Raw genomic sequence first — 9,974 nt, 5'->3', positions numbered from 1 at the left:
AATCAGTTGGAATATGGTATTTGTAATGGTGTTGTACTTATGTTTGTATATACAGTAGACAGCACTCAGCAATCTTCCAGTTTGTAGAACTGTTACTGTATGCTATATTGGAAATATTTGTTACTCTTCCTGTAGTAAAAAAGTATTAGGATGTTAAAATTAGTAATTTATTTTGGCACTAGCCAAAAACACAGCAACAATGTGTGCAGCAGGAACAGATGCTCTTCTATGTTTAGTGTACGGATTCCTACCAGGTGAAGCACTGAAAATGTTATTTAAATATGTATATGTATTTTCAACTGGTGTTGTTTTGTGGTCTCATTCCCCAAGCAATTTTTTGCCTTATTTTGTCCCCAACACTCACTGCTGCTTCTGCAAAGTCAGAGTGCTAAGTGCTGTCTACTACAGGTAACTCCACTTCAAAAAACCTGAACATTCCCTTTAGCTTACTATTTTAATTGGGGGGAGAAACTAAGAAAGCACTTACTGACCAGATGAAAAAAAAGGCTGCACATGAAAAAGTCACAATGGCCTACACTGTTAAGAGAACTTAACCACCCAGTCTATTGAACATTCACATTCATTCCTTCATGTTAGTGTTAACTACACCCGTGTTTCTATGAACTGTTAGGGTGGAAAACCTAAAACGTGTAGGGCAGAGTGCCTTGAGGACCAAGGTTGGGTAACACTGACCTACACTACATCCATCACCCACATAGAGCTTGCGAGAATGCTGTTAAATTCACTGCGAAAGTCTGGATAGCTGTGATAACCAAGGGGCAGCTTTAGTACACATCCACATGTGTGGGATTGTGGTCTGCGGAGGAAATCTGTAGTTTCTATGAACTCAATTAGTATGGCTTTATCCAACAGATTGGATCCTGTACATAACTGCAGGAAAAGCTGAATATAATTGAAATCAATTTCTCCAATGTACCTTTTACATTGGTAACGAGAAACTGTTGACTGGGCAGCTGTCATCTCCTCTGGAAAGATTAGAAGCTCCTTCACTGTTTTTACAGTTGTTGTTTTTTCTGCAATGAAATGATGCAGTCCTTCTGGTGGGAGTAAACCAGCTACAGAACCCACAACGGGACGACAGCACTTGATTACAAACATTGGGGCCTGAATAAGTACTTTGTGTCCTATCTGTGCCAAAACAGGGAGCAGTGTGTCCTTGGTAGGAACCTGCTTGCACTCATATGCATCAAGTACTTCCAGCAATTCATCTGTATCCACTGAATTGAAGTCATCCAAAGCCTTCAGGAGAACAGATCACTCTTCTTGTGAGACATACAAAAGAAAGGACTCTTTTAAACTACTGGTTGTCGAGCCATACAATATCTCCTCCAGAAAGGGTATTGCAAGCTTCACTGGGAAGTAACCAGCTTGTTTCCACCCTACAACAAACACTCTAGCTATAGCCTGCCATTCTTCACATTGAAAGTCATGCCGGATGAATGGGACTTTCACCTCAACTCCCAATGTGCAGCTGTCATAGAAATCCATCCAAAATTCTGTCAGGCAGTCCCGCAAAACACCACTTCCTTCCCCCTGTTCAAGCTCTCCATTTGGTAGCAACATTTTGATATTGAGATGAAATAATGTTTGAGTCCTTAAAGGCACTGATCAAATCAGTAAGACAATGACCTCTTCTAACAGTTAGCATTACGGGACAAGATCGTGATTCAGGGGGTGCTTGGTCAGGAATATTGGCTCTCCTGTCAGCCCCGGTGAGAGAGACAATGTGTGATGAGGTGGATCAGACTCTTTTTCTGTAAACAGTGTTTCAGGGTTTAGTTCAACCACACTAATATCCACCCTGTTATCCCCACTAATAATAACAACTGCATCAGAATCTTCACTTTCACCTACATTTGGCAGACCATCCCATGGTAATGTGTCATTCAGTTCCAAATATCCACTTATGGAAGCTCCATCATTAAGTGGTTTGATGGTTCTGAATTTATGTTTTCCACCAACAGATCATCAGCGGCCTGATTAGGGTCATTTTCAGTGAGATCTACCAGAGGGCTGGGTTATTGCATGATCGGCCTCTATGTCTTGAGGCTGCTGTTGTGTTTTCTTTCTGGTACACAGATAAAGTTGCAGAATTTTGACCTTACTTTGCATATACAACTCATCAACTGTACTGGAAGCATCCACATGCATCTGTGAGCTCTCAATATGAGTTGAATAGTGTGAAAGACTTTAGTTTTTTTTTTGAGGTGCCATTGGGGAAAAACAGATTTTCAGCCATAAGTTTGATATTTGACACTGTTTCATTTTTATCTACAGATAAATGCCTTGTTCCACCACCACTTACAGACTTCACCTGTTTGAACCCACCCTTCTCCTCATCAAAATCCATCCAGCCAACCTCAATTCGTCTCACTGTTCGTTTTGCATTTGTATTTTCTGCCCACTGAGACAATTTCTTTTTAGGAGGCATTCCCTCAGCTCCTGTCAGTCTTTGTCGTAGCCTTGAGAGTATAGATTCTTTCCTGGATGGTGACGTCCGTGACAGTGTTGCTTGTCTGCAGAAGGCCACAGTGGAGACTCTATCATAAACTTTGGGGATGTACTTTGCCAGGTCACTGTCTGTCATTAAGGGAATGACAGTTTCATCAATCTGAAAAATATAAATAACAAATTAATAAAATTGTCAATATTAAAAAAAACAATGAATACATACAACTGCATATTTTAGAGTTGTTTTTTGCTACCTACTTTTGATAACAGATACTTTTGGTAATGTGGTACACATTTGTCCAACATAAGATGAACAAAAATTACTTTTTAAATTACTCTTTAAACATATCATGTCATTAATTAATGTCATTGATTAACCAACATATGAAATTCAATAATTTTTTTTAGAATGTGCATAGTTCAATTTTTTTTCAATTCAATTTTATTTATATAGCGCCAAATCACAACAAAAGTCGCCTCAAGGCGCTTCATAGATACAGAGAAAAACACAACAATCATATGACCCCCTATGAGCAAGCACTTTGGCAACAGTAGGAAGGAAAAACTCCCTTTTAACAGGAAGAAACCTCCGGCAGAACCAGGCTCAGGGAGGGGCGGCCATCTGCTGCGACCGGTTGGGGTGAGAGAAGGAAGACAGGATAAAAGACATGCTGTGGAAGAGAGACAGAGGTTAATAACAGATATGATTCAATGCAGAGAGGTTTATTAATACACTGAACAAAAATATAAACGCAACACTTTTGGTTTTGCTCCCATTTTTCATGAGCTGAACTTAAAGATCTGAAACATTTTCTACAAACACAAAGGACCCATTACTATCAAATACTGTTCACAAATCTGTCTAAATCTGTGTTAGTGAGAACTTCAGGTTTGCCGAGATAATCTGTCCCACCTCACAGGTGTGGCATGTCGAGGTGCTGATTAGACAGCATAAACATTGCACAGGTGTGCCTTAGACTGCCCACAATAAAAGGCCACTCTGAAATATGCAGTTTGATCACACAGCACAATGCTACAGATGCCGCAGCTTTTGAGGGAGCATGCAATTGGCATGCTGACTGCAGGAATGTCTACCAGAACAGTTGTTGTGAAATGAATGTTCATTTCTCTGCCATAAGCCATCTTCAAAGGCGTTTAAGAGAATTTGGCTGTACATCCAACCAGCCTCACAATTGCAGACCACATGTAACCACACCAGCCCAGGACCTCCACATCCAGCATGTTCACCTCCAGGATGGTCGACCAGGTGGAGGCCAGCCACCCAGACAGCTGCAGCAACAATCGGTTTGCATAAAATAATTTTTGCAAAAACTGTCAGAAACCGTGTCAGGGAAGCTCATCTGCATGCTCGTGGTCCTCATCGGGGTCTAGACCTGACTGCAGTTCATCATTTTAACCAACTTGAGGGGACAAATGCTCACATTCAATGGCATCTGGCACGTTGGAGAGGTGTTCTGTTGACAGATGTTTTTACTGTTCAGGGCAGATGGCAGACAGCTTGTGTTGCGTCATGTGGATGAGCAGTTTGCTGACGTCAATGTTGTGGACTGAGTGGCCCATGGTGGCAGTGGGGTTATGGACAATGAACACGAGTGCATTTTATTGTTGAGATCCTGAGGACCATGGTTGTGCCATTTATTCATGACCATAACCTCCTGTTACAGCATGATAATGCACGGCCCCATATTGCAAGGATCTGTACACAATTCCTTGGAAGCTGAAAACATCCCAGTTCTTGCATGGCCAGCATACTCACCAGACATGTCACCCATTGAGCATGTTTGGGACGCTCGGCTCGGCGTATATGACAGCGTGTTCTACTTCCTGCCAATATTCAGCAACTTTGCACAAGTATTGAAGAGGAGTGGACCAACATTCCACTGCCCACAATCAACAACCTGATAAACTCTATGTCCATTGCACACCATTTGCCTCAGAAGGTGAGGCAAATGGTGGCCACACCAGATACTGACTGGTTTTGCGGCATCTGTAGCATTGTGCTGTGTGATCAAACTGCATATTTCAGAGTGGCCTTTTATTGTGGGCAGTCTAAGGCACACCTGTGCAATGTTCATGCTGTCTAATCAGCACCTCGACATGCCACACCTGTGAGGTGGGACGGATTATCTCGGCAAACCTGAAGTTCTCACTAACACAGATTTAGACAGATTTGTGAACAGTATTTGATAGTAATGGGTCCTTTGTGTTTGTAGAAAATGTTTCAGATCTTTAAGTTCAGCTCATGAAAAATGGGAGCAAAAACAAAAGTGTTGCGTTTATATTTTTGTTCAGTGTACATAGTGAGTGAGAAAGGTGACTGGAAAGGAAAAACTCAATGCATCATGGGAATCCCCCGGCAGCCTATGTCTATTGCAGCATAACTAAGGGAGGATTCAGGGTCACCTGGTCCAGCCCTAACTATATTCTTTAGCAAAAAAGAAAGTTTTAAGCCTAATCTTAAAAGTAGAGATAGTGTCTGTCTCCCAAATCCAAACTGGAAGCTGGTTCCACAGAAGAGGGGCCTGAAAACTGAAGGCTCTCCCTCCCATTCTACTTTTAAATACTCTAGGAACAACAAGTAGGCCTGCAGAGCGAGAGCGAAGTGCTCTAATAGGGTGATATGGTACTACAAGGTCATTAAGATAAGATGGGGCCTGATTATTTAAGACCTTGTATGTGAGGAGCAAGATTTTGAATTCAATTCTGGATTTAACAGGAAGCCAATGAAGGGAAGCCAAAACAGGAGAAATATGCTCTCTCTTTCTAGTCCCTGTCAGTAATCTTGCTGCAGCATTTTGGATTAGCTGAAGGCTTTTCAGGGAGTTTTTTGGACATCCTGATAATAATGAATTACAGTAGTCCAGCCTGGAAGTAATAAATGCATGAACTAGTTTTTCAGCGTCACTCTGAGACAGGATATTTCTAATTTTAGAGATGTTGCGCAAATGGAAGAACGCAGTCTTACATATTTGTTTAATATGTGCGTTGAAGGACATATCCTGGTCAAAAATGACTCCAAGGTTCCTCACAGCGTTACTGGAGGTAATGCCATCCAGAGTAAGAATCTGGTTAGATACCATATTTCTAAGATTTTCAGGGCCGAGTACAATAACATCAGTTTGATCTGAATTAAGAAGCAGAAAGTTAGCGGCCATCCAGGTCTTTATGTCTTTAAGACATTCCTGCAGTTTAACTAATTGGTGTGTGTTATCTGGCTTCATGGACAGATAGAGCTGGGTGTCATCTGCATAGCAGTGAAAATGTATGCTATGTCTTCTAATGATGCTGCCTAAGGGAAGCATGTATAATGTAAACAGAATTGGTCCTAGCACTGAACCCTGTGGAACTCCATAATTAACCTCAGTGTGTGAAGAGGACTCTCCATTTACATGCACAAACTGGAGTCTATTAGATAGATATGATACAAACCACTGCAGTGCAGTACCTATAATACCTACAGCATGTTCTAATCGCTCTAATAGGATATTATGGTCGACAGTATCAAATGCTGCACTAAGGTCTAGCAGGACAAGCACAGAGATGAGTCCACTGTCAGAGGCCATAAGAAGATCATTTGTAACCTTCACTAAAGCTGTTTCTGTGCTGTGCTGAGCTCTGAAACCTGACTGAAACTCTTCAAATAAACCATTCCTCTGCAGATGATCTGTTAGCTGTTTGACAACTACTCTTTCAAGGATTTTTGATATGAAAGGAAGGTTGGAGATTGGCCTATAATTAGCTAAGACTGCTGGGTCTAGAGATGGCTTTTTGAGTAAAGGTTTAACTACAGCTAGCTTGAAGGCCTGTGGTACATAGCCGATCATTAGAGATAGGTTGATCATACTTAAGATCGAAGAATTAATTAATGGCAGGACTTCTTTGAGCAGTTTTGTAGGAATGGGGTCTAAAAGACACGTTGATGGTTTGGAGGAAGTAATTATTGAAGTTAACTCAGAAAGATCAATTAGAGAAAAAGAGTCTAACTTAACATCAATGGTACTAAGAGTAGCTGTAGATAATATTACATCTGTGGGAGGATTATTGTTAATTTTTTCTCTAATGATAAAAATTTTATTTGTGAAGAAGTTCATGAATTCATTACTAGTTAACGTTAAAGGGATGGTTGGCTCAAAAGAGCTCTGACTTTTTGTCAGCCTGGCTACAGTGCTGAAGAGAAACCTGGGGTTGTTCTTATTTACTTCAATCAGTGATGAATAGTAAGATGTTCTGGCTTTGCGGAGGGCTTTCTTATAAAGCAGCAAACTATTTCTCCAGGCTAAATGATGATCCTCTAGATTTGTGACACACCATTTCCTCTCCAGATTACGAGTCATCTGCTTTAGGGTACGTGTTTCAGAATTATACCACGGAGTCAGGTACTTCTGATTAGAGACCTTAGTTTTCACTGGAGCTACAGTATCCAGAGTCGTACGTAGTGAGGAGGTGAAATTATTAACAAGATAATCGACCTCTGTTGGGGTAGCGTTCAGATAGCTGCTCTGCTCTGTGTTGGTACAGGGCATTGAAGATGATAACAGTGGGTGGATTATAGTCTTAAACTTAGTTACAGCGCTTTCAGAAAGACATCTACTTTGATAAAGTCTACTCTCCACCGCTGTGTAATCAATTATTGTAAATGTAAATGTAATCAGGAAATGATCAGACAGGAGAGGGTTTTCAGGAAACACTGTTAAATGTTCAGTTTCTATGCCATATGTTAAAACAAGATCTAGAGTGTGATTAAAGTGGTGGGTGGGTTCTTTTACATTTTGAGAGAAACCAATTGAGTCTAATAACAGATTAAATGCCATGTTGAGGCTGTCATTTTTAGCATCTACATGGATGTTAAAATCACCCACAATAATTATTTTATCTGAGCTCAGAACTAAATTAGATATAAAGTCTGAGAAATCAGACAGAAACTCTGTGTAAGGCCCAGGTGGACGATAGATGATAACAAGTAAGACTGGTTTCTGAGTTTTACAGCTGGGGTGGACAATGTTAAGCATCAGGCTTTCAAATGAATTAAAAGTCTGTCTTGGTCTTTCATTAATTAATAGGCTGGTGTGAAAAATTGCTGCCACACCGCCCCCTCGGCCTGTGCTTCGAGATTTCTGGTAGTTAGAATCACTCGGGGGTGTTGATTCATTTAAACTAACATAATCATCCTGCTGCAACCAGGTTTCTGTAAGGCAGAGTAAATCGATTTGTTGATCAATTATTAAGTCATGTACTAACAGAGACTTGGAGGAGAGACACCTAATATTTAATAATCCACATTTCACTGTTTTACTCTTTGGTTCAGATGTGGATACTGTATTGTTCTTTCTTTGTAATTGTTTATGTTTAAGTTGTTTGTTGCTGGTTTTTAGTTTGTTTTTTGTCTTTTTGGAAGCTGACACAGTCTCTATGGAGATGGGTTTTTGGGGGGGTAGCAGGAGGAGAGAAGCTGCAGAGAGGCGTGTAAGACTGCAACTCTGCTTCCTGGTCCTAACTCTGGATAGTCATATTTTGGGGGGTTTAATAAATTTGTCCATATTTCTAGAAATGAGAGCTGCTCCATCCAAAGTGGGATGGATGCCCTCTCTCCTAACAAGACCAGGTTTCCTCCAGAAGGTTTGCCAATTATCTATGAAGCCCACATCGTTTCTGGGACACCACTCAGACAGCCAGCAATTTAAGGAGAACATGTGGCTAAACATGTCACTCCTGGTCTGATTGGGGAGGGGACCAGAGAAAACTACAGAGTCCGACATTGTTTTGGCAAAGTTGCACACCGATTCAATATTGATTTTAGTGACCTCCGATTGGCGTAACCGGGTGTCATTACTGCCGACGTGAATTATGATTTTACTGAATTTACGTTTACCCTTAGTCAGCAGTTTTAAATTTCCTTCATTGTCGCCTGCTCTGGCTCCTGGAAGACAATTGACTATGGTTGCCGGTGTCTCTGGCTTCACATGTCTGAGAACAGAATCACCAATTAACAGAGTTTGACCCCCGGCGGGTGTGTCGCCGAGTGGGGAAAAACGGTTAGACACATGAACGGGTTGGTGGTGTACCTGGGGCTTCTGTTTAGGACTATGCTTCCTCCTCACCGTCACCCAGCCGCCCTCTTTCCCCAGCTGCTTGGGATCTGCCGGGGAACAGCTAGCGGGGCCTACGCTGTCTTCGGCTGCACCAGCTACAGGGGCCTGGCTAGCTATGGGTGAATGAAGGGTGCGAAGCCGAGTCTCCAATTCAGTAATCCTGGCCTCCAGAGCTGCAAATATGCTACATTTGTTACAGATATCATTATTGCTAAAGGAGGCCGAGGAGTAACTAAACATCTGACACAATGAGCAAGAAAGTGCAGGAGGGACAGGTGAAGTAGCCATGGTGCTAATGAGTCGGCTACGAGCTAGGCTAAGCTAGCGAAACAGTACAGAGACAGTGAGTGAATACTTTGGCTATAAATTAGGTAGTGAGTACAGAGAACGTGTGCTTCGGATGAAGCACGTGAAGATTATACTATGAAAGAAGAATGTATTTAAAAGTTGTTAATTAAATTGCTAAGCAAATAAGCTACTCAGAAACACCACTGTGTTTGAGCAGGAACAGGAAGTGATACTCTACCGCTGAGCGAGGGAACAACAAGTGACAGCGCCACCAAGAGTCAGTTGTTAGCCAGATAGTAAATTGTGGATTGCGGCTCTCCGTTCAAAAACAAACACGCAGACACACGCACGCACACACCAACAGCTTCAGTGGCTTACATTCTCATCTTCAAGTTTCTTGATCACATCTTCTTCAACTTTACGCTCTGTTAAAAATTCTCCCAGCCGAGTATCCATAGCTGACCTCTAAACCACATGAAAATGAAATTAGTATTTTTACACTCAGTTATAAATTTTATGTAGCAGATTTTTACATGATAGCCTACCTATAAAATCACTTTATATATGGCAAATCAGAATTTGATAATGATTGTTTTATTACTTAGATATTATCTATGGTAATGAGGAATGGAGCGATTGTCTACTTGGAGTTTAAGTAGTTCAGTTTGAGCAATGACAACCTGCATCAATACAAAATCATTCCGATCACTGTATGCTTTATTAGTTCCCTTGGCAATGTGATACCCGCAGTGAGCTACTGTAACGGCAAGACTTCATCCGGTGATGCGTTGAAAGCTACGGCTCATTTAGCATGCATTACCTTAACAAGTGTGACTCACATGATGCTACTTTCAAAGGAGATGTTCAGCGAAAAAAAGAGGCAATTTTAAGATGCTTTCTATCTAAAACTGTTATTATTGTCCAGACCAGATTAGTTGCACCAGCTAGTATGGTGATGTGGCCAGGGTAAAAGAGAGACAACTTCGTGACACAGAGAACTAAGGTTTTATGTTGAACATACCTCGTTTATTAGTAGCCTTCAGCCTTGCTCTACTTTGAAAGTGTGCTGCGGGGCCGCCGCACGTCCTACAGTTAAAAATGAGT

At 41.4% G+C, this 9,974-nt stretch overlaps 1 long non-coding RNA gene across 1 annotated transcript; it reads right to left on the bottom strand.

The window, feature by feature from the left end:
* Window positions 1-2,414: 2,414 nt before the first annotated feature.
* On the bottom strand, window positions 2,415-9,523 carry LOC145424395 (uncharacterized). Its single transcript, XR_013905458.1, has 2 exons — window positions 9,249-9,523; window positions 2,415-2,632 (listed from the first exon to the last, which is right to left on the bottom strand). It is a non-coding gene; the product is annotated as an uncharacterized LOC145424395 (long non-coding RNA).
* Between the last annotated feature and the right edge of the window lie 451 nt (window positions 9,524-9,974).

The sequence above is a fragment of the Astatotilapia calliptera genome, chromosome 23 (genome assembly GCF_964374335.1).
Source record: "Astatotilapia calliptera chromosome 23, fAstCal68.1, whole genome shotgun sequence".
Classification (NCBI taxonomy): domain Eukaryota; kingdom Metazoa; phylum Chordata; class Actinopteri; order Cichliformes; family Cichlidae; genus Astatotilapia; species Astatotilapia calliptera.
Note: the sequence above shows the minus strand (reverse complement) of the source record. Positions and strands in the feature narration are given on the sequence as shown.